A 25,874-nucleotide genomic window follows, 5' to 3' on the forward strand; every position below is an offset into this window, starting at 1 on the left:
AATCCCAACTATTTAGTACCAGAGCCAACCAAACGTGACTAAAGGGAGCTGAGTCAGCAGAACGGTACCCCGAGTCTCAGCAACAGGACGGCCAGTGTGAGGCAGGATGCAGGTGGGGTAGAAAAGGAGACCAAAGCACAAGGTGATCAAGGCTGGTATGGAAAGGGCTGATCCTTCTTGCAAGGACTAGAGAATCCACTTAACTGCTGGCTGATCAATCTCTAATTGGCGAGTGCGTGTAACAAGGCTCAGCCAGGGCCCAACAGGAAGCCACGAAGCCGACTCAGCTGATACAAATGTTTCCACCTCTGCCCCACCCCCAAGTCCCCATGGTTCTACCACCAACTGATTTTCATTTGGACTTCTTTAACAGCTGAGGTAGATATAAATGGCTAAACACAGACCCCCTCCCCCACCAGGGGGGCCAGGGCACATTCTCTATGTTGCAGCCAGAAGGCTGTGGGCGTACAGGCCGCCAAGGGGAGAAACAGAACCGACGCCGGCCTAGGGGGATCTGCCAAAAAAAAAAGCGGGGAAGGAGTGATCCGTATGCTTCCGAAGCACGCGAGCGTGATTTTGGATGGAGGCGGGCGGGCAGGGACTGACTTTGCCTAGCTGCTGCCGGTTCCTGTAAAGGACTATTTTTTCTGAGTAAATGGCGATTCCTCTTCCATGTAGCATCTGCTTGGATCACGGATGCTAATTAAAACTGGAAAGGGGGTGTTTGGGGGAGTGTATTCAGGAAAGGAAAAAAGAAAAAACTTAAAAAAAAAAAACCCTAGATAGCTCAAAGTTTCTACCTCTTCTGTAGGAATGGTAAGTCAACTATGAGCAAGTATTTTAATTCGACATTAAGGGGAAAAACGTACTTTGGAAAGCATAGAAAAAAAAGGTGGTTAACGTTGGATCACTTGTAAAACGGAACCTCAAGGAGTCTAAACAAAAATGCACCTTTGGTCGACTTTCGCTTTTTAAAATTCCTCATTTCACTTCACGAAGTCCCAGTGCACATGGAAATGACAGCTGCCGCCAGAGGTATGGAGTCGGAGGAGTCTCCGGAAGCATGGGAGGGTTCGGGGTTGTATTCTGGCAGTTTCTTGATCTCTTTCTCGGTCTCACTTTCGTCTCTTGCTATCACCAAGGAGTGTGAGTAGCCCATGGCGACCTTCTCTGAGAAAATGAAGACTGTGGATGCAGAGTCTTCACCTCCTGGGCTGCAGTGGAAGACTTGGGCTTGTGGTCCCCCTAGCCCAGTTCCCCGAAGGTCGGTGATGGGCCCCAGCTGATGGCGCTCTCGTCAGCGGCCACAATGATACTGCTCTTCCCGCAAGCCAGGCTCTGGATTCTCCAGCCACAGAGGTCCTGCACTGCTTTCGGGTACATGGCAGATTCACGGGAGATGGTGGTGGCCCTCCGGAAAAACAGACCACCCACTTCACTGACGGCCAAGGAGCAGGTGTAACCAGCATAGATCTGGGACGCACCACGCCAAGGGAAGTCAAACAGCTTCACCAGGCGGCGGACCATCTCGTCCTTCTGCTCTGCGTGGCCGAGCCGGCCATAGCCACCGAAGCCCCAGGAGAAGACTCGCTCCTGGGAGTCCAGGACCACGTGTGGTTAGCACCACAGGCCACGTCTCACACAACCACGTTTGGTACAGGCAGAATCTGTCCGTCTTTCGTCTTCTCAATGAATATGGCCAGTTGCGGGGGAACCAGTTCGCAGTCGTACTCTATCCGCTGTGCCCCAAAGATGAACTTCCCATCCGAGTTGTGTCCCAGCTGACCATATTCAGGGCACCCAAAGGAACAGAGGTTTCCTTTTCAGTCCATTATCATACTGAATTCAGCCCCACAGGCCATTTTGGTAATTGGCTGGCCGTTATACATTATCTGCGCGGGGCTGCACAGCGTCTGTCTGGTTGGCAAGGCCCAGCTGCCCCATCTTGTTCTCCCCAAACGCAAACACAGGGCCTGTTTTCGTCAAGGCCAAGGTGTGGTTCCACCCACATGCTGCAGACATGGTCACTTCATGGCAGAGACCCTCGATGAGTCTGGGGGCCTCTACTCTCTTGGTGTCGCCAAGTCCCAGCTGCCCCTTCTCATTTCGACCCCAACTCCACAGCTTCCCTTCCATGGTGATGAGGAGGCTGTGTGCAGCACAGGAACCTGAGACCACTGTCCGTATCCGGACCCCCGCCAGACAGCCATACCTGTGGGGACCCCACAAATTCTGACCGAGATTGCGGTAAGCAGCTTGCTGTTTAGGCACTTCTTTTCGACCAATCATGTCCCAGTTAGTTGCCCCCAAAATCAAAAGCTGCCCATTGCACTTTGACCCTTTAAGTTTGACGCGCTCCTTGGCGCCCCGCGCGCTTGTCCCCGCAGGGGTCCCAGTCGAGCTCCACGCGGTCCTAGTCACCACTGCAGCCGCAGCCGCGGCTGCTGCTGCAGCGCTCGGGCCCTCGCCCTTCCTGCCCGCCGGACCTCCGAGCTTCCTGGGCCCGGCGCGGGCAGTGCCGTTGTCCGAGCTCGGCTCCTCCCAGGCCGCCTCCGCCGCCGCCTTCTTCCTGGGCTAATTGGAGTGATGAGAAATCGGAGAGAAAAAAACGAAGAGAAGCAATTAAAAGACGGATCGGAGGGTTTTTTTTTTCCCGGCCCAGAGAGGGATCCAGCCCACTCACCAGGTACACTTCCCAAAGTACTTCTATCCAACCCTAAATCCTAGTAAGAAAAGAAGTGCACGCTCTCAAAGAGGGCTAAAGGTAATAAGAACATGGGATAGCGCCAGAACCCTGGGTTCAAATCCCAGCTATAGCACTTATTAGCTGGGATGACTTTTGATAAAGTGATAGGCTTCTCAGTGCCCCGGTTTTGTCGTCTGTAAAATGGGAGATAATAACTCACCTCACTGGGTTCTTGGGGGAATTAATACAAATAAAGCATTTGAAATAGTTCCTCGCACACAAAAAGTGCTGTGTAAACCTTGGTTATTATTATTAAAGTATGAGTTCATTGAAGGAAAACGCTGTACCTCATTTTTATGGATTTCCCTAGGCTTAACATAGTGCCTATGTTACTCCCAGAATATATTATCGTAATTCAATTTTCAGGTGACTATATTTTGGTTTAATATCAATACTTTAGTCAAAGTGCCCTCTCATCATCTAAGGCTGATATAATTTTGGGGTTTTCCCAGGTCTGATTGAAAAAGAATGTATGCTGCAGTTTTGGGATACTGCCTTTTTGTCTTCTTATTTTATCAGTTACAGAGAGGTATTTTTAAATCTACATGTATGATTGTGAATTTTTCTAGTTTAAACAATTTTTGTTTTATATATTTTAAAGATACATTATTAGATGCATATACATTTAGAATTGTGCTTTCCTGCTGAATTGACCCTTTTTATCATGAAATGTCACTCTATATATCTAGTATTATTCTTTGTCTTAAAGTATACTTTGTCTGTTTGTAACATAGCTGTGCCAGCTTTCCTTTGGTTAGTGTTTGCATGGTATACATTTACCATCCTTTGACTTTCACCCTATCTGAGTCCTTATATTTAATGTGTATCTTACAAACAGGAATTATTTGGGATAATTAAAAATTATTCTTTCAACCCAGAGAACTTACTTCAGTAATTCTTGTATTGCAGGTCTGCTAATGACAGCTTTGCTCAACTTCTAATTGACTGAAAATGTCTGGTTTGCTATAATTTTTGAAAATTCTTTTAGAATACAGAATTCTAGACTAGCAGGTTTGTTTTCTGTTAGCACTTAAAAATATCATTCCATTAACTTCTGCTTTCATAATTTTTGTTGAAAAGTTTGCTATTTATCTTAGGGTTGCTCTTTGAAGATTAGTCTGAAGCACATGTTTCTTATATGTCTATATTTTACAACTCCCTCCATCATGTAATGTAAGCTACTTAGTGGCAGGGATCATGTGTGACTTGTTCATCAGCAGCATCTGGAATTGTGCCTGGCACATCTATATTCAAGGCATATTTTTGAAAGCATTTATAAATAAATGAATGAATAGTACATCATGAGCACAAGGCAATGAGCACAAAGTAGCCACTCACCAAAGAGTGAATAAATTAAGTCATTGTTCCTGGACAAGATCTCTACTGTTATTTCTAAGTTCACAATACCATTCAGACTGTCACATAGATCTGTAGCTTAAATTAAATTTGACCACTGCATAAACATTTTCTTGACCACTTATAGTAGTTTTGAAAAATTCTACTTATTTGTATATTAAATATCTTGATAACATCTGAAAATATGACATTAGTGATTCTTTTTAGGTTATTTATTACATTGAAGATGAGCCAAGCCAAAATGTGTTCTTTTGGAATTAGCTTTCAAACAAATGTACTTCATAATGTAGTCTCCAAAGAATGAAACTCTTTTAGACACAGATATTAAAAGAAGTTTCAGGTGATTTTAATGAAATAAATTTGGTGGTCATCCCCGCATCAGTTTTAACAACCATAAGAGCCAGACTTACAGATAGCTGACATTTCTTCTCCTTGTCAAAGGGAAGGAAGACCCTGTATTTTAAAACAGATCTGTCTTGCAGTTTACTCTCAGCTACTTTTTGCAGCCTCAGGACATTTCATCATCTTGTTGGTTTATAAATGGTACAGAATAACCTTAAGTTGCACCTAAGTGGTTACTTTACAATGCAAGAAGCAAGCCATTGAAGTTCAAATGTTTATCCAACCTCTAGTTCTTTGATGACATGATAAAAAAGAGATATGCTATGCATTAGTTGGAGAGGACTACTGATGTGCCATATCTGATAAAGGGTGTAGAAAGTTAAGGAGAAATGAAAAACCTGACCATTTCTTTCTGAGTCATAATTTAAAATGTAGCTTCATCTTTTGAATTCCTAAAACAGCAATCATTTTCAAACATAAGCATGAAGGGTGCTATAGAGTTCACCACATAGTCTTTGGATAATCCACATCCTGGAACTTATCTAACACTGAAAAGACCTGACACTTGGCTATCTTAGTATTTTGAAGCATTCATCTGAAACCAAGTTGTCTTAAAAGCAGGAACAGAAATGAATACCTTATTTGTTTATTCAGCAAATATTTGTTGGTCACCTATTATGTGCTTAGGTTCTTGGGATGGAGTGGTGAATAAAATAGTCAAAATCAAAATGGTCAAGCAACTCACATTCAGTGGGAAAGCCTGAGAAGAGGGACACAGCGTAGGCAGTGTGCCATGATCAGGAAAGTGCCCTGAATAGGAAAGGGCAGGTTACAAAGCTGGCAAGAATGGAATGTACAGGAGTCAGCCAGATGATGGTAAGGCAGAGACTGTGGGGTAGGGATGGAGAAGGTGGGGTGGAGATGAGGAACATTCACAATGAGGCAAGTGATTTTATAGGAACTAGGAGCATGGAGATAGCAAAACTTTCTAACTATGAACACATTCCCCACTGTAACGGATGCCATCTGAGGCAGACAAGAACCCATAAAGAGAACGGTTCTAGCTCTGTGGAAACTCCTGTCTGTGGAAATTCCCATGGACCTGTTGTTACTGATACTTATTTCTTATAAGTGTCTATTAATATGGTAATACCAGCAACTATCTGTTGCATGCTTGCTGTATCAAAGACATTACCCTGAGGGTTGTGGAGACCAACTCATCTCATCCTCTACTAACCTAATGAGGTGAGCACTTTCTTTCCATATAATAGATATGGCCAAAAAGCCTTAGGCAGGGTAATTTGCTCAAGTTCACAGAACTAATAAATTGTGGAGCCAAGATATTAACCTGGGTCTGCCAGATAGCAGAACTATTGTATTTGGTAGAGGTCAAAATATGTGACTAAGTATACAGAATTATTCAACAATTATTTATCCAGTATCTACCATGGCCAGGAACTACACTAAAATCATAGATCCAAGGAAACCTTAAACAATTTCTGGCCCCATCCTCTCATTTTAGATGTGAGAAAACTGAGGCTCACAGGAGCTGAAGACTTAATAATATGCCATACTATCTGTGTCAACCATGAATGGGAGAGAAAACATAAAAAGAACAGAAGAAATAATGGAACTGTGGATTTTAATTTTAAAACATTTAAAAGATTGAGGGTGTAAATATTCCCTCAAAGTTGCCCCTCTTTTCTTCAGTTAGTCACCCAGAATGAAAATGCATTAGAGGAAAGTTTAAATCAAAATCAATTAAATGACATCAACTTTTCTCTCCAAAAATGCTTTTAAGGTGAAGATCGTAGCTTGTATGTCTTTGTGTTTTTGCATTTTTACAATATGCTCTTAGGTACCCTTCCTGGAGTAATCCTTCGATGTGTTTATAATGACTTCTATAGACTGGCTGGAGATTGGTCTACTTAAAAATGGCAACCGAAAGAAGCAAGACCTTCCCAACAAACAACTCTTGGCTTTTCACTGGAGTCAGGAAGACTTTAAACATTCCCCACACTGGTCCACCAAACACTGGAATTTGCCATTGCCATGGCATCACATGAGATGCATTCACTAAATTAACATCTGGGTATGATTATCAGTTTCTTTTCATCTGGAGTATTCGTTTTTAAAGTTTGACCCATACTTCCCATTTACTTTCCAGAAGGTAAATAAGATTCCAAATGTTTTAAGCAACCTGTGGCACAGGCACCAACCTGGCTCCATTCTTGGAAACCACGCACGAGAGGAAACCCTCTATAAGCTAAGTTACACCCAAGTAATTTGGGCAAATTGCAGTGGGGAAGGAGATCAGGGCATATTAATTACTTGGCAAGGGTGTTCTTTATATAAACCACAAAGGTAAACCTTAATCCAGTTCCAGGAATGTCTGACTAATAGGCCATGATTTATGGGAAGTTCTTGGCCATGATAATTCTTGTCTTTGGCCAGTAAGAAATCAATGATCCAGAGCAACTATTTTCAAAGTATGTTCCCTAGAAAGTTGATAGAAAATTAATGTGGAAAAAAAAATAACCTTAAACAAATGTGTTGCAAGCAAATAGGTTTGGTGAAATCTAAGACCAAGGAGTTTTTCTACTGACAATAGTTTAGAATGGTCAACGATCTATGGTGTATTGAGCCTCTCCAAACTTATTTAAAGACAGCCTTTCTTTTGCAGGGTAATCTCACCTTTATCTTTTCCTTGCTGTAGGTCCTCATGTCCTAGGCCCAGTCCCTAACCACTCTAACATTTACCTCTCTCCTTTAAAAAATAGAACAACACTTCATATCATGGGGTTAATATGAGGATTAAGTGTACTTTATATACATCTGTAGTTGCCCTGTAAATGATAAAGTATTAGACAAATGTCTGTGTTTTTAGGCAGGGCCATAACCCTGGTGGCGAATTAAAATATATGTCTCTTCACACTTTTTAGCTCTATTTAGACATGTATATAGTCCTTTATGGCTTAAAAATTTGTCTTTCTTGAGCAACTTCATCCCTGCTTAAGCTACTTTGGCCTCTGTTTCTTAAAATTCTGCCCATGGCCTCATTGTTGCATTTGCCCTGCCTGTTGCAGTACACACATGTACACAGCATTTTCCAAGGTGTAAAATTTTGAGGAAAAATGGGATTAAACAATGTTCAACAAATGTCACATGTGTTGGTTCAGCCGGACGTCTCAGAGCCTTCATTACACATAGCATTATGAGACTCTAACAGGGAAATATAACTTGCAGCATATACTTGCATAACATGCAGGGAAATATAACTTGTAGCATCTTTTCCAAATTTATTTTACAATGGAATTCCTTTTGTCCTGTGATATCTATGAGTACCAGTGGTTTGCAGAACACACCTTTGGAAAAGCTGCTGTATAGGCTTGGTAGAAATCAAATGGCTTCGCTGAGAAGGAACATCTCAGAGACTATATCTCCAATAATCTCACATTATTCCTTGATATTGATATATAGTTTTAAGTATGACACTTAAACCTAAGTATGAAATTATGGAAGTAAAATGTACAAATTGCAACCAGTTTAGTTACATATCATAAAAAGGTTTTGACAATGTCATAGCTAAACAACTTCACAGATAACATCTTGGGTAACTTAAGTTTGCAGAGTATAAAGTAACTGAATAAGTTGAGTTTTCTGATTAACTTAGATAAAATATTGGGCTAGACATGTCTGTAAAATTCTATAAGTATACTTTTTAGGCTTTGTCAACTCAGTAAATAAACATATTTGAAGCATATTTTGATGATTCAGGATCTTTATCATCTGTGCAGGATGTTCATTTTATTCAGTGACTATTAGGTAGTCCTACAGAAGTAGAGGGTTCTGGGGGTTTGCCTAGAATATGTACTGATCCACAACATATGTTAGAAGCTTTTTTAAAAAAAATTAACAAAAGCTTATTTTCTATGTATTTGTATAATATAACACCTCATGGGTTTAGGCAAGCCAGTAATTATTATCTCTTCTATATCCTACTATCAGTGAACCTATGACACTGACAGTCTTTGGCTGGTGCAGCTCTCTGTACCACGTGACTTGCCTCCTCCCTACTCAACCCCAAAACCCCAGTTATTTTCAGTTATAGATGATTAGACCAGGCTAGATACTTGACCTGAGCTTGGGCAATCAGATTCCTTCTCATCAGAATTTGGAAATGAAGACTAAATGTTTGGGTCAGTTGGACAATGATGAGTGTTTGTGATATTGATTTGGGAATAAGAGAGGGCAAAGCTACCCAAGCCCCTGAGAGTAAATGATTCATCTGTTAGGACACAGATTCAACCACTGTATTAAAGACAAAATAAAATGCCTCAAAAAAGGTAGGAGATATTGTTTTTCTCGAACCCAGACTTGAGATAGCAATTTCCCATTGCTGGGGACCTAGACTTCTGGCCTACTCATTGTTAGGGTGGCTCAGTCCAAAATAGCTTACTACTATACTTATGTCGCAGTCAAAAGGATGCAGAAAGGAGGCTGTCCTCTCCTATGACGACAAAGTTACATATGCCACGTGTACATGAATCCAGAACTTGATTGAGTGGCCACACCTAGCTGCAAGGGAGTCCAGAAAATATAATGTTTACCAAGGAGGCCATGTGTCCAACTAAACAAAAGGGCTCTATTGTTAAAGGAAGAAAAAAAGAATGGATATTGGAGAACAACTAGCAGTCTACCACAGGATGTGAATAAGCTGAGAAAAAAGGTACTCAGAGAATCAGTAGAGAGAAGTCAACAGGCAGCAAGAAGCAGAAATGACAGAGAGACAGAGTCAGAATCAGAGAGTCAGGGAGTGGTTGTCTGTGACTTCCCATTTCCTGGACATCCATCTGTCCTTACTACATAGAAACTGGCTTCTGTGAAATTTATCTGTAGCCTTTCAACAAGCCCCACTGTTTCTTGAACTAAACTGAGTATGTTTATCTTTTTTGCAACTGAAATAATGCAGATAACATGTATTGTATTTATTGAGCACTTAAAATATGTTAGGCATTGCGCTAAGTGCTTTCCATAGACTGTTTCGTTTAAACCTCATAGCAATTCCATGAGGTAATTTCTGTTCATTCTCAATTTTTGTGCCTGAGAAAAATGAGGCTTGGAAAAGCCTCACTGTTAGCAGGTAGCAGAGCATAATTTGAACCTGAACTCTAGAGTCTTGCTCCACATTGATGATCTTTACCACCACTGAAGTCAGGCATGAGCTTGTAGACCTATGGTAGGATGAGGCCAGGCAAGGCTGGGGCCTGAGACCAGGCTGACTCATTAAAATGAGGTAGGTACTGAGGAAAAACACACAGTGATATGTCCTGGGAAGAAGCCCAGTTGGAGGCAGGAACTCGATGTCTGGGGCCACACAGGTAGGCTGTTGAGCGTATCTAACCTGCAGAGTTGGGGTTGTCCATTAGGCATAGTGATGATCAATTCATGAGTAGACAGGAAGGCTGGCAGGTGGACATCAGTGGATAAGCTTATCAACGGGATTCTTGGAAAACGACTCAATATGTTGTTGAAAGTCATCCAATTATTCTACTATCAAGAGTTAAACAGTAAACTGATAAGGTTAGGTAACTAAGAGGTTAGGGCACTAAGAAAAGCCTCACAAAGGCATGGCAGGGTCTGTGAACTAGGCAGGTTATGACAATCCTTTGCTCCTTCCAGGAAGTTGAAGGGCTCCAGTTATAGCAGGTTAATTGCACTTGAATAATTGCAGTTTATACCAAATCATGTTGACTTCTGACTCCTTGGTAAGGTCTAGTCCTATGACTTCTTGCTTAGAGGCTTGTCTGTTACCACACCTCCTGTCTTTGTATGACCCAAACAACATGAAGCAGTCCCACTGTTGGAACTTAAGACAATTTTCACCAAGCAGCTCATAGGACTACAGATTGAAGTCATTGGAGAAAAGGTCTTTCTCCTAAGCAGATCTACACAAACCCTAACTGGTATCAAGGGAAAATGTTTACTATGTTTACCTCTTCATAGTAGAATAATTGGATGACTTTCAACAGCACCTTGAGTTTAAGGAATGAGAATTCCAACAGTCACAGATTCTAGAAGTGGTACATAGTGAGAGTGATTCCATAAGTTGACCTAAGAGCAAAGGGTTCTGAAGTTTCCAAAGAGAGATAAATTGACTTAGCTTCTACGCATTTTAAATTGCTAATCTTCCCCACTATTGTTTCTACTCATTTTTCTGCTAGTCTCATAATTATCTTGCCTCTCCAGCTGCATATGTATCTTTAACATAGCATTCACCAGCTGGCATATCTTCAGATAATTTTTAGTAGAATTCTAGAATTACAGAAATCAGCCTCCAAAGGTTTTCCAACAAGCCTTGAACCAAATATTTGCCAATATGTATTCCTGCTTGTAGAAGGCGTTTGAGGGTGAAGTAGGAAAGATATTTTCTTCTACCCTGTTCCTGACAGGCTAGAGAAATATGAAGGGTAAAAAGAGAGACACATTGCTTTCACAGCTGTAAGAAGGAAAGGGGATTTGTGATTGGATCAGAGAGCCTGAAGTGCAAATAATAATTAACAGAGGATAAAACCTTAGAGAACTAACTGTGGTGATTACCCCAGAGATAGCCCAATCTAGGATACTATTGAGACAAGCCTTTTAAGTTATAATAGAGAGTGAATAAGATTTATTAATAACATTCATTAATAAGATTAATTTTTCCAAAAATTTAGGTCAGTAGTTCTCAACACTGGCTGCACGTTAGAATCCCCATGCTCTGGCTACAGTTAAATCAATTAAGTAAAAGCCTCTGGGGGTGAGGCCTAGACATCAGTCTTTTAAAAAAATCTACCCAGCCAATGCCAATCTACGGCCAAAGTTGAGAACCACTGATTTAGGGATATTGGGAAAGGAAGATAGAAAAGATGAGCACAAATTAACTGGAGCCTGATTAGGTAGTTTCAGAATGCAAGAGTTGGCGAAAGTGGAAGTATTGATCATCTACAAGGGAATATCCAATAAACATCCTCCAGTGGAAGATGCAGGTGAAGCCTGGCAGAGGAGAAGCAGAAGGATAACAAAAGATCTAGGCCTGATTAGCGAACCTTTCATTGACAGGGTTTGTTTAAACAATGGATGTCTTCAGGAGACCCAGAACTTACTGACTTGTCTCTCCCTCTCTAGGGTGCCCACATAATGCAGAATCTGGAGGAGTGTGTCAGACAGAAAGTAAAGAGAGTTAAGGTAGTAAAGACACCATGATTCAGCAGTGTCTTTACAGCTTGTAGAAATGGCAAGAACTAACCTCAGAAGCAGATGATGATTTTACACATTCAGCAGAAAGAAGTAGGGAAATGAAATATTACTGGTATATTCCCCTATTACAAATAGACATGTGGCCTAAAGAAGGGGGCCCAAATGTTTCTGTTACTGCTGAAGCTGGCAAGGTATTCAAGGTCTGTAATAGGCAAAGGCTAAGGACAAAATGGTCAACAAGCACATGAAAAGATTCTTAATATCAGCCATTTCTAGAGAAAGGCAAATCAAACCCACAATGAAACCTCACACCCGTTAGGATGGCTACTATCAAAAATGAAACAAATCAAACAAAAAATCCAGAAAATAACTAGTGCTATTTTTGGAAACTTGTGCACCATTGGCGGGAATATAAAATGATACAGCCACCACTATGGAAAACAGTGTGGAGGTTCTTTAAAACATTTAAAAAAGATTTATCATATAAGCCAACAATTCTACTTCTGAGTAGATATCCAAAAGAACTCAAAGAAAGGTTTCAGAAATATCTGTGTACCCATGTTTATATCAGCATTATTCATAATAGCCAAGAGGTGGAAGCAACCCAAATATCTATTGATAGATGAATAGATAAAGAAAGTGTGGCCTTATACATACAACAGAATATTCAACCTTAAAAAGGAAGAAAATTCTGACAGGTGCTGTAACATGGATGAGTCTCAAGTACTTTATGCTAAGCCAATAGCAAAAAGACAAATACTGTATGATCCTACTTATATATGTACTTACAGGAGTCAAACTGATAGAGATAGAAAGTAAATGGTGGTTGCCAGGGGTTGTGGGGAGGAGAACATGTGGAGTTATTGTTTAATGGGTACTAAGTTTCAGTTTTGCAAGATGGAAGTGTTACGAAGATAAATGGTGATGATGGTTGCACAACCACGTGGATGGATTTAATACCACTGAGCTGTACCTTTAAAAATGATTAATTTGGTACATTTTATGTTCTGTGTATTTACCACAATTAAAATTTTAAAAATATATATGACCAGATATTTTTAAGTGCAAAAAACCAAGGTGAAGTATAGTTTATATCATATTCAAACACTTTGGGCGTAAGAAAGGGGGATAAAATTTAGCATAATCTGTGTTATGACTTACTTTATTTGTATGTATACACACACACATTCATATCAAGAACCATTAGAAGAACAGAAAATGAATAAAATGAGAGAGGCGGAACTAAGACTTCTCAGGTACACATTACTTACAGTATTGACTTTTGAATCATGTAAATGAATTGCTTATTAACAATAATATTAAGACATTTTTAAAAAGTTGAGAAGAGGCAACGTTCGAGGAGAAGCTGGTGAAGCAAGAGCCTCCCTGGGCCTCTTGGGGGCCTTAGGATTTAATGGACATATCAGCAGTGACTTCATTCCAGGTGTTTGCAGCTCCCATTTGTATCTGGCTGAGATGAATGTGAACTAAAAAGGAAAACACTCCTGGGCAAGAGGGTGCAAGGGCCTAAGAATTCCTGAGCGGGAGGGGGTGGAGCAGCTACCTTGGTATAGGACTAACAGGTCCCAGCATCTTGCTGAGGATGGAAGAGTACAGAGGACTGGAGGGGTGGGAGTGTGCTTGGAGAACTGCCTGCCATATATGAAGGAAGCCATGGTCCCAAGAGGGAGTGAAGGCCACATCATCCTGGAGGAGCAGGGAACATGGGGCTCAAAGGGGAAAGAGCAAAACATAAAGGAAGAATCCTAGAGTGTCACAAATGCCACTCTTTCCAAGAGGATTCAGTGTGATAGGGATCCCCTCCCTCTATATGGAAATACAATGTCCCCTGTAATCCCAGCACTTTGGGAGGCCGAAGCGGGTGGATCACGAGGTCAGGAGATCGAGACCATCCTGGCTAACATGGTGAAACCCTGTCTCTACTAAAAATACAAAAAATTAGCCGGGCATGGTGGCGGGCACCTGTAGTCCCAGCTACCTGGGAGGCTGAGGCAGGAGAATGGCGTGAACCCAGGAGGCGGAGCTTGCAGTGAGCCGAGATTACGCCACTGCACTCCAGTCTGGGCGACAGAGGGAGACTCCATCTCAAAAAAAAAAAAAAAAGGAAAAGGAAAAAGGAAATACGGTGTCCCAAGTAACTTCTAGACCAGCTCTCTGTATGGAATTAAGTTCACAAACTGCATACTTGCTCTAGACGCCAGCTCAGGTTGACCAGCAACCTGGCCGGCTTGAAACCAAGGACATCCTCCTTGTGCTCTGCATTTCCTTCTATTTCTTCCCCAAGGCAATGTTATTTTACCACTTGGGGCTTTGGTTGGCAAAGCAACGTGGGTCTGATGAGGGGAATATATTTTTCCAGGAAAATTGTTCTAGGTTAGCGCTCATTCTTGTTGGGTACATTTCCAGAAGCAGTATTGCCAGGTCAAAAGGTATGTGCACTTAAAGCTCTGATAAACATTGTCAAATTGTCTCCTAAAAAGGCCACTTCAACTTGCACTCCTGGCAACAGCATAGGAGGCCTGCACCCGCTTGTTCTCACCAACGTGATGTGTACAGCCAAACTTTTCTACATTTGCCAAACTACTAGGGGAGAAATGTGGTCTTATAACTCTTAAATTTCAGTAGCAAGAGCCATTTATACTACTTAATATAAATTGTATTTTTGTGTCAATTAGGAAAATTTTTCCCTTTGCTATTATAATGCAACTATTTCCCCCAGTTTGTCTTTTGACTTTGTGGCATTTTTGGTGGGCAGACATTTATCCATCTTTCCTTCATGGTTCCTGGATTTTGCATCTTGCTTAGAAAAGCTTTCCCTGCTGGCCAGATATGGTGGCTCAGGCCTGTAATCCAACATTTTGGGAGGCTGAGGCAGGTGGATTGCCTGAGCTCAGGAGTTCAAACCAGCCTGGGCAACATGGCAAAACCATGTCTCTACTAAAAATACAAAAAATTAGCTGAGCATGGTGGTGCATGCCTGTAGTTCCAGCTACTCGGGAGGCTGAGGCACGAGAATCACTTGAGCCCGGGAGGCAGAGGTTGCAGTGAGCTGAGATTGCGCCACTGCACTCCAGCCTGGGTGACAGGGTAAGACCCTGTCTCAAAAAAAACAAAAGAAAAGCTTTCTCCACTGTAAGACTGTATTTTTAAAAATTCTCTCTTGTATTGTCAGACTCTTACAGTCTTATTTTGAGGGAAGGCAGGTTTCCACCAGTTAAAATAACGAAAGCATTTCATAAAATCGGGTATTTTACTTACATATTGGTTTTGCAAAAATATCATAGTTTTGGTCTCCACTTCTACTGGAACGTTTTCAAGCATTTCTCACAATTGTAACCTAGAAATATGTCTACAGACACATAATTACATGGAACACATGCGGGACTGATTCTTCAGGCCCTGGACAGCCTGTGTTCTGTTCCGGCACCCAGACGGGAATTGTATTTACAGTCTTCACAACAGTCTCCAGTAAACAGATCACACTGTGTGGGAGAACCACATTTGAAAGGGGCCTCAGTTGAACTTTCATTATTTGTCAATTTTCAGCATGAAGCCACTTCTTAATGAATTTCATGGGACAGGTCGTTAATACCATGTGCTATAAGATATCCACTAAAGAAGAATTTTCCTAAAGTGTTTTATTCAGAAACTTTAAGAAATATTTCCAGAGCGATGGTTTTATCAACTTCAAAATAGGGCCAACTTTTAACTTGTCTTGTGTGAGTTGGAGGATCTTGCAGAAGCTGTCATAAATCCCATCTCTAAGAAAAACACTCCCAATGCCTTATTCTTTTGGGACAAAACACAAAATATATTTAACATGCTGCATCTTGGGGGTTAAAAATTCTAGAATTCTTGACAGAAACACAATCCTTTATAGAGATGTGTTTCCAAGGATCCCCACCAACATAGTTCAAGAAACCTTCATAAGGAGTAATTTGTTGTTCTCTTTTGTACCCTCCACTGTCCCATATACCTACCAGAAGCTGGTGAGCAGTGAGGTGATCCTGCCAAAGGAATAAAAAACAAGGAATGGAAAGAAAACTTTAAAGAGCTGCTGTTCCTTAAAGCCAAGAACTGTAGAGTCATTCATTTTCCCCCTACACCTAGCCCAGCTCTGGACTCAAAGGAGACAGCCATGAAGATGATGAAATCACAACCCCTCTCAGATCCTCAATACCACATCTCCATGGGAGCACTGATATTTTCGATTACCAGCACCTGGAAGTACAATCTTTCTCAAGCAGGATTGACTGACAGATTTAGCAAATAAAAATACAAATTGACTGGGTATGGTGGTTCACGCCTGTAATCCCAGCACTTTGGGAGGCCGAGGCAGGTGGATCGTTTGAGGTCAAGGGTTTGATGCCATTCTGGCCAACATGGTATTTTAGTCTCTACTAAAAATACAAAAATTAGCTGGACGTGAGAGCATGTGCCTGTAATCCCAGCTACTCGAGAAGCTGAGGCAGGAGAATCGTTTGAATCCGGGAGGTGGAGGTTGCAGTGAGCCGAGATCGGCCACTGCACTCCAGCCTGGGTGTAAGGGCAAGACACTGTCTCCAAAAAAAAAAAAAAAAAAAGTAGAATGTCTAATCTTAAATTTCATATAAGCAATAAATAATATTTAGCATAGGAATTCCCTATGCAGTATGTGGGACATATACTTTAAAAGTTTTTTTAGTGTTTATCTGAAATTCAAATTTACCTGGGTGTCCTATACATTATCTGGCAAGGCAGATACTTTCAAGGCAGCCATCTTAAGAACAGATGTAATGAATAAAAAATTCTTCCTTATGATGAAATAAAAACTTGTCTTCTACCCATTGGTGGTCCTTCAAATATCCAGAAAGCTACAGAGTCATTAAAGTCAGAGAGACTTGGGTTTGGTTCTGTTACTATGTGACCTTGGGCAGTTTATTTAACCTCTCTTTTTTCTGATCTCTAAAATGGGCTATAATACCTGCATTACAGGAAAACCATGATTATTATAAGCTCAAATGATCTTATTCAGCCAAGGTAAAATAATTGTAATCAGTCACAATTGTGAATGTTAATCGAAATCTAGAAAAGACTGTTCTCTTAAGGGTGAACCGCTGAGCCGACCATTATCCCTTTCTTGGGAGATGGGGAGAAATATGAGAGAAATAGAGAATGGCTACCCTCTGATTACCATGGAATTTAAGTTAACTCTGTACATATTCTCTATCTGGTTATTGTCAGGTTCCTAAATCTGTTGCCTAAAAAGTACAAAGAGTGTTCCTACAATACATGGAGGTTTTAATATTTTCCAAGTATACTAACAATAATTTTGAGACTGTTTGTTTGTTATAAAAAATGAATATTAGTTGTAAAGTAATTCTTGTTAACTCACTTAAAGGTTAAATAAATTTATTCACCAAAGTTGTGATAATTAACACGTTAACCAGATTTCCCTGATCTGTTATAATTAACGTGTGCAGTATATAAACTTTGTAGATTCCTTTGCAAAACAGATTTCCTTACAATAATTAAATTGCAGTTGTTTATATTAAAAATTACATAAAATCTTATTTTTCCACATTATGTCCATTTCCAATATGGTTTTGAGTTGCTTCCTGGTCCCTTGCCTGTAGAAGCTGGCCAGTTGCCCATATCTTATAATGAGGTACCACAGTGGAACAGAACTTCCTTCCCCACACCCCCTGCTGAGCACTATATTTCCATTAATGCAGCTCAGAATCATTTGATAGCCACATCACCAACTCACTTCACTTGAGCTGTCAACTATAACTCCTTTTTTTTTCTTACCTATGGTGTGGATAATTTTATCTTATATCCTGCATTTCATTTTCCTATTCCCAAATGCATAAGACTTAGTAAATTTTACTTTTTATTTGTAGGTTAACAATCTAGCATGTCCAGATCATTTTTGCATGTTTCTAAATCTTCATCTGTCATCTGATTATTTTAAAAACACTTCTTAATACAGAAACTCAAGCTTTGAGACAGGATGACTGAGGAATCTTGTCTCTAAAAGAGAGCTCTGTGTAGAGTTGTATTGGGATAAGGTGGTTTTTCTTACCAGCAATTGTTTGGTAACCATCATTCGGGTCCATTAATAAACAACAGGAGTGACCAGGTGTGTAGTCAATCGCTGTAATGCATCTGCTTCCCAGGGAGGCCATAGAGGGAAGGCAATTGACAAAGATGATAGGAGGTTTCTGCAGTATTATGAGCCCAGCAGAAAAATAGATAAGATTTATTTTACATTGTCAAACATATGTTCAAGAATGTGAACTACAATCAGATGATCATTCTTCCCTACTATTTTTTCACCAGCCTGTTGGTAAGTGCACATCATATACTGTTATAGCTCTGGCACTTGTAGTCATAAATATGGTTTTGGAACAGCTTTCTAACTGGCAGCCGGGAAGAAAAAGGCACTTTCCTCCAAAGGCCATCCTTGGTCTTAAGAGACTCAAGTACCACATATCAAAGAGATAAGAGGCAACTATCAGCCAACATCACCAACTCTTGGCACAGAGGATAGACTCCTCCATCCTGTTGAAAACATAATTCAGCCTAATCCTAAACAGTGTTTTCATATTATCCTCTAAAGCCAAAAATTTTTCTGCAAAGCTGAGCATAAATCAATTGTGCATTTTGAATTTACATCATGTCAAAGACCCACATTTCTTGTTGCTTCCCAGTAGCTATTTTAAATCCTTCTACCTTTCTCTTTTTCTTTGCAAAAGAATTTTTTCTGCTTTTCTCTTTCTAATCTTTCCCCACATTTAGCTGTCAGGGAGGTACTCCTTGCATAAACTAGGTGAATTCCATGTTTAAAAAATATGTGCTTGGCCGGGCGCGGTGGCTCACGCCTGTAATCCCAGCACTTTGGGAGGCCGAGGTGGGCGGATCGCGAGGTCAGGAGATCGAGACCATCCTGGCTAACACGGTGAAACCCTGTCTCTACTAAAAATACAAAAAATTAGCCGGGCACGGTGGCGGGCGCCTGTAGTCCCAGCTACTCGGAGAGGCTGAGGCAGGAGAATGGCATGAACCTGGGAGGCGGAGCTTGCAGTGAGCCGAGATTGAGCCACTGCACTCCAGCCTGGGTGGCAGAGCGACACTCTGTCTCAAAAAAAATAAAAAATAAAAAATATGTGCTTTGTTGCTTTCCTTTTTTTGTTGGTGGTGGTGGTGGTGGGGAAGCAGGATAAGGAAGAATATATTTTTAGTGTCTGTTAAATTGCTAAAGCACTCACATTAGGAACAAATAGGCAAGAAACTAATCAATAAGATACGGGCCAGGACAGAAAATAAATCTAAAAAAATAGCCACTCAGAAAGTAGCATGGTACAGTAGAAAGACTGAGGGCTTTCAGTTCAGCCAGAAACATGGAGTCCTCTACTTCTTGTGTAGCCTTCGGCATGTAATTCTCAAAGCCTTTTTACTTACCAGCAATTTGGGGTAACTCTTAACTCAAAACGTCGATTGAGAATTAAGAAAACATAGGTCCTACCACAGAAAGACCTGCAAAATCCTAATTCCTTTCAGTACCTACCAATAGTATGTGTAGGTGAGGGGAAGCAGGGAAGGTAGAGAGGATGGAGTCAATCTGTCCAAAACGACTTCTGGATTCTTTTGGCTTTTCTCCAGAAGCAATAAAAACTGGAAATTAGCTCTGTCCCCTAAAAGCTGGTGTATGTACATGGTATGAAAAGCACTATCTCCATTGTTCATAGATTAACAATAATTCATAGGCAAGTTGGCTGATGACTCCTGCAAAATCTCTAAGCAGTGTGGCTTCATTATACATAAAATCTCGTGGATAAACTTCATTTTGAGGGCCCTGCTCATGAGGTGTTTTGTGCAGTTCAGTTTTTTTAAGAGAACATTGTGAAGCAGTCCCTTTGAATATAAAAGGAATCTCACTGGCACAAACCAAATGTCCAACCATGACTGAAACATGCAGACAGGAAGGAGAGGCCACAAGGGGCATGTTTTATCTGCTGCCATGCTTATTTCCTTTGCTTCACGAAGGAGTATGGATCTTTTAAGATGCATGTGCTGCAAATGTGGGATTCCTTGGAGGAAAATTTGAATTAGATATTAACGCTGACCAGCTAGTTAATTCCTGGGAGCTCCTAGGCCAGCAGAGAAGTACTTAGGTGCCAATGACAGCAAGCATATATTCCCGACTGTGGGAATTACGTATTCCCTGTGGAGAGAATCTACTATCTCCAAGTGACAGCAACCTAGAGCCTCCAGGGTAACAAAACAAGGGTGTTAAGAGAAGGGGAATGAGGTAAAACAACATTTCACCAAGGATGAGGTAGCATCCAGTGAGTTCCAACCTAAACAGTATTTATCCCATCAATCCTCACAACCATATTTGAAGAATGTTCAGTAACTTCCCAGTGCCTCTCTCCCCACTGACCCTGTTAGGGAGTCACTGATGCCCATTTGGACTCTAACCTTGTTTGTTGTTCTGAATGACAGACAAACTCCTGTGGCTTGGGATAGACAATCTTTGCTTGGATGTTTGTGCTACTCATTTCCAAACATTTTAAGTAAACTTCTTTGGTAAAGTGAAGTATTTAAGAAACACTGCTCTTCTAATCTAGATTGTGTTAAACCAGAAATTGAATTTTGATGTGTCATGCTTTAAACCATATAATGATGGAAAGAACTATAGAAATTTTTCAAAAGCGATTTTTAAACCAGTCTCTTCATTACATAAAGAATTCAAGGGATTAGAGTCCAGCTTTTCTGATTTAGCACTGTGGCAGACAGTTTTCAAAGACAGCCCTCAGTGATCCCTGCCTCCTGGTAATCAGGCCCTTCTGTAATCCCCTGCCCTTGAATGTGGACAGACCTAGTGATTTGCTTCTAATAGAACATGGCAAAAGTGATAGGAGGTCACTTCTATACTTAGGTTATGAAAAACTTCATCCTGCCTTCTTGGTTTCCACACTTTGATGAAACAAGCTTCCCTGTTGAAGGGCCCCATATGGCAAAGAACTGAGGATGGCCTCCAGCCAGCAGCCAGCAAGAACTGAGCCCTTACTCCAACAGCCCATGAGAAACAAAATCTTGGCACCAACCAACCAACGAGCTCAAAAATGGATCTGGCTCCAGATAAGCCTTGGGATGACTGCAGCCTCGTAAGAGACCCTGAAGCAGAAGACCCAGTTAAGTGCTGCTCAGATTCCACACCACAGAAAACTGTGAGATAACTGGTTCGAAGTCAGTTTTATGACAATTTGTTGTCCAGCAATAGATCACAAGTATCACCATATTTCCAACTTTAAATAGTAATTACCAATAACTTACAGTGTCTTTGGTCTATTTTAGTTTAAAAACATAATTGGGAATACCAAAATGAAAGTACATTATGACATCAAAAACTTAAAATAACAATCACCCCACAAATTTATCTGTGACTCATCCTGAGTATTGGGGTGATCCATGTTTTTATTTTCTTCTTAGTACTTTTATGTATTTTCTAAATTGTCTACAATTAACAGGCATAGTTTTAGAATCAAAAACTGACAATAAATGTATCACTGAACGTATAAAATATCCCACTCTCAAAATGCAGTCAATAAAAATCAAATGCACTAAATACAAATTCTTCACAGAATTAACTACCTTTCAAACATGGTTTCACAAAAGCAAATGATCCTTCTAATACTGATACATACATTAAACTGATACTTAAAAGATACATTTCTAGAGTAAGAGTGAGAAAAAGAACACATACATGAAAGTACTAACATAATCTGAAATATATTTGAGTGACAGAATCAGGATAAATGGCCAGGACCACCTTATCTTAAAGCACTGTACTCAAGCTGACTAAAAATGAAGTAAGAAAATCTGAGTGTACATCACTCTTTATATCTTTTGATTAGAACCTTTTTTTGTTAGGTTACATTGTATATGTCTCCACACTTCAAATATATTTTTGGGGAATAACTTGATTTAAAAATGACACACCAAGCTGGGCGCAGTGGCTCACGCTTGTAATCCCAGCAATTTGGGAGGCCAAGGTGGGCGGATCACAAGGTCAGGAGTTCGAGACCAGCCTGGCCAATATGGTGAAACCCTGTCTCCACTAAAAATACAAAAATTAGCCAGGTGTGGTGGTGGGTGCCTGTAGTCCCAGCTACTCAGGAGGCTGAGGCAGGAGAATCATTGGAACCAGGGAGGCGGAGGTTGCAGTGAGCCGAGATCGCACCACCGCACTCCAGCCTGGGTGACAGAGCGAGACTCTGTCTCCAAAAAAAAAAAAGAAAAAAAAAAGACACACCAAAATATAGTCAAAATATAGTCAATGAAGAGTTCCAACACTTATTTATATACATTGTCAATGAACTTAAGCAGAAGGTAGAATATTCAAAATCTGACTCAAGTAAGTCATTTGGGATGCCTATTTGGCAAAGGGAGGAATCGGGACTCTGGTCGCTAAATGATGAAACAACTTTGCAGGGGAACTCAACATGCATTTTGTTATTGTTGAAGTAGAAAAGGATATTAGATATTTAGCTACCTCAAATCAGACCTGAGTTAGCAAATCGGTTTTACTGACTTGTTTGGAATGAGATCAGGTTGAGACATGAAACAATCGAAAATCTGTCTAGTTATGGAACATAAGACATATCCAATGCTCCAAAGAAGAGCTTACAACTATCTTAATATGAATTTTGCTACTCTGGAAAATCCAGATGTGGTATAGCTTCCTGAAAGAGGCCATGATCATGTCTTCCTTATGAAGCTACCATCTTTTTAGAAAAGAATGCATAAGCCCTGGTATAATGGTGAGGGGCAGTGGAATGATCATTGGTCTCAGCCTGAAAAGATCTATCTACTCAGTCATTTTCTAGCTGTGTGATCCTGGACAAATCAAAACCTCTCTAGCTTCATTAAAATTATTTATACAATTCAAGTGATATTTATTTACTATTTCAATGGCTGGTTGAAAACCTTGTATGAGATATTAGAGCTTCATAAACCAAAATTGACACATAAATGTAGGGCTTCAAAAAATCACTATGAGCATAATGAAGTAGCTAAGACACAAAAGGTTGCCCTAGAGAAACAACTCAAAATTAATCCATGATCAGATATGGCACTGTAAAGTCTAAGAAAACATTGCTCCAAACCTATTATATTCCTCTGAATTCACTGGTCCATTCTCAAGCAAGTATGCTGTGACGAGACTACTGACCGGGACATATGTCCATTGGCTGGTTATTTTTGAAACAAATTTTCCTACACTGGATAATTAAAAACACAGCTAGGTACATTTGTCTTCCTGGTTGGCCCTCCTTTCAGAAATGGTCTTTATGTTAATTCATTTTTAACTCATGCCCAGAGACATTTCTGAAAGTATATACCAAAACACTATACTTCTGCCTCCTTGAAAAGCCAGAGCTACACACACACATACCGCTAAGCCTACTTGGGGCTTTGAAGCACAACCAACTGCAGCTGAAAGGCAGGCTCTTGTACTCTCTCCCTCACTCTAGGGACTATTATTGCTTTCTCCATGCAGATTCTGCTATAAGCACAATAAAAATCAATGAAGACTTGGAACAGCTAAGACTAATATTTAAAAAAACGCTGAGGCTCCCGAAGTTCACATTCTTGCAAATTTTAGATAATGCCCCAAATATAAGTCACTCTTGATCATATACACACTCCTGTGTGTGCAAGCATAGTGTTCTAGCTTTCTACCACTCTGACCCAAATACTCACCCACGGTGTGCCTTCCTCCCAAATCCTTTCCTCTGGGTACCCTAAAACCTGCTTCTGAGGTAAAAGCCCATCCTAGAGCCCCCGCTTCCTTCCATTGCTCTGTTGAGCCTGACTGAATAAACCAACTGTAGATCAATGAACTTTCTGTCACCTCTCTTCCTAAACCAGGCTATACACTGGAGACCAGGATAACTATCAGTCCAGGGCCTTGGCTACTTCTAACCTTCTCTGGTCAAGTCAAAAATCTGTCTTCCAATTTACTGAGATAAATAAAGAGTGCAGGGTAACTCCCTCAATGTCTCTTCTCCCATTTCAATCTCCCTTTCCTCCAGTCCTTCATATCAAAAGGCACGTCCTTCCCCGTAAGACCAGTTCCTCCAAGCTGATGTCTAGAGGAGAAGACATTGAAAATGAGGAAATCAACAGATGGTCGTTGTAGTAATACAAGTGAGAGGTAACAAGCGCTGGAACTAGAACTGAGGCTTCAAGAATGTTAGTATGTCCCCTCAGCCTACTTCAACTGGAATTTTCAGAGAACCGGCAATCAGTGATATAACCACTAGCACAGGTGTGCATGCCCTTGCAAAACTAGTATCAGAGGAGAAAGGAAGAAACTTTACAGCATACTTCCATTCTCTGGAAAAAGATGGTTGAGAAGAGGCAGAAAGAAGAAAATAGTATAGAACAATGATCCCTAAAATTAGATTATGTAAAGTAACTTCATAGAATGTTGGAAGAAAATGTCTATTTATACTTACATTTCATCTTAAAAGAGGAGGAAATTACCTTTACTAACATTTACTACAGACTGACACTGCTACCATCTCTCCAGTGACATCCACATCGTTTGCATCTTCTCAGGATCTGTAGCTTAGGTGACCCAAGGGCAGAGTGGAAGTCCCAACAGTTCCCACACTCTTTGGTTTGCTTTTAGCATGCAGCAAACCGAAGTTTATTTATGTCAAGTTGGGTGAATGTACAGATTTTTATTAACTCTTCTGAATTAAATAATCTTTACAAAAAAAAAAGGCTTAAACAGATCCCTGCAACAGAACCGTGGATTTAAGATGTTTATAATGCAAGAAACAAACAAGCAATAAGAAAAATGGCAGAGACAACGCTTCTCCTAGAACAAAGGAGTTAAATATCAGGCATTAAACCAGAGAGAATCTCATCTGATTTGGCAAAACTCAGCCACACCAGGAGTTAAACCAGAAAGAGTCTCATCTGATTTGGCAAAAACTTGGCCAAAATAATTATGAACTAAGGAAAAATATTTGAACTAAGGATGTAAACCAATGTTGTTAGGACAAATTTTAAGATTAGAGTGAGCCCTGAGAAGTTAGCTAATGATAAAATATGTGCAAATAATATCTTGGAATAAATTAATATATATGTATTGGGGGTGTTTGCACAAAAAAACTTTTACTGATAAGAAGATGCCAACCAAGAAGTCTAGAGGCCATTGGCATAGAAGTTGGAGTCTAAGGCTGTGGGAACTACATTTCCTAGTCTTTGCGCTGGGGCAAAAATAACTGTACTTTAAGATTAGTAACATTCTAAAAGAATGTTTTATTTTTATTTGGGGGAAATTGTTGAAAACTTCTTAACCTCTATCTTATTTTCTTCTCTGTTGAAGTCTTTTAATTTGCAATAATGAAGTATGATAAAAATGTGGGTAAACTAATATTATTCCCTTAACACACTTTGCTTTACATATATTCTTAACTTAGCACGAGAAGTAGCAGCAAGAAAAAAAAGAAACCTATTTTTGTTATACTTCACCCTAGCTAGACACTCAACATCTACATAGACGTTAAGAGTTACATAAAATCAACCAAAGTTGCAGAGTTTGGTAGGTTAAGTCAGATATTTCAAATAGTCATACAAACTATTTCCTGCCCAAACACCTTGTCGTTGACTCTACTGACTTCCAAGCAGATTTTGGTAACTGACAAGTCCATCCTCAACATGCCTGAAAGGACCTTAGTTACTAAAGTATTATACTAAAAGACAAAGCTCAAGTGTCTTTGCCTTCTTTGTGGGACCCCAGTGGCAGTGGCATCAGACATACACAGACAAGCAGGCATGGCAAATGTACTGTTTGGTGGTATCAGATCACCATTTAACAATAAAAACACACATTTCAAAGCACCTTGTCAAAAAGGAATAGATAACTGTATCTCATTACAATTTCCCTTACTACAAATACAGAAAGCAACTTTTAAAATGATCCAAAAAAGGAAACAAGATCCTTTCTTCTCCTCCCCCTCCTTTTCATTTTACAGGTCAATCCCGGACAGCCATGGGGGCACTTCCCAAACTCTCCCACCTATATCCGAGACTTGGCCAGGCCCATCTACTTCTGCACGGATGTCAAAGAGGACAGTCCACTATTTCCAAAGAAGGTAGCAGTACATGA

At 40.4% G+C, this 25,874-nt stretch overlaps 1 pseudogene; it reads right to left on the reverse strand.

The window, feature by feature from the left end:
- Positions 1 to 901: 901 nt before the first annotated feature.
- Positions 902 to 7,168, reverse strand: LOC462791 (protein RCC2-like; annotated as a pseudogene).
- Between the last annotated feature and the right edge of the window lie 18,706 nt (positions 7,169 to 25,874).

The sequence above is a fragment of the Pan troglodytes genome, chromosome 5 (genome assembly GCF_028858775.2).
Source record: "Pan troglodytes isolate AG18354 chromosome 5, NHGRI_mPanTro3-v2.0_pri, whole genome shotgun sequence".
In the NCBI taxonomy this organism is placed as follows: Eukaryota; Metazoa; Chordata; class Mammalia; order Primates; family Hominidae; genus Pan; species Pan troglodytes.